Source organism: Neomonachus schauinslandi, chromosome 2, assembly GCF_002201575.2.
Source record: "Neomonachus schauinslandi chromosome 2, ASM220157v2, whole genome shotgun sequence".
NCBI lineage: Eukaryota > Metazoa > Chordata > Mammalia > Carnivora > Phocidae > Neomonachus > Neomonachus schauinslandi.
The window spans coordinates 31658959-31659186 of record NC_058404.1 but is presented as its reverse complement, the minus strand read 5'-3'; positions in this window follow the sequence as shown (position 1 = coordinate 31659186).

The window sequence follows — 228 nt, the reverse complement described above, 5'->3', positions numbered from 1 at the left end:
GGAAGGAAGGAAGGAAGGAAGGAAGGAAGGAAGGAAGGAAGGAAGGAGGAGGGAGGGAGGGAGGGAGGGAGGGAGGGAGGAAGGAAAGGAAGGAAGGAAGGAAGGAAAGAAAGAAAGAAAGAAAGAAAGAAAGAAAGAAAGAAAGAAAGAAAGAAAGAAAGAAAGAAAGAAAGAAAGAAAGAAAGAAAGAAAGAAAGAAAGAAAGAAAGAAAGAAAGAAAGAAAGAAA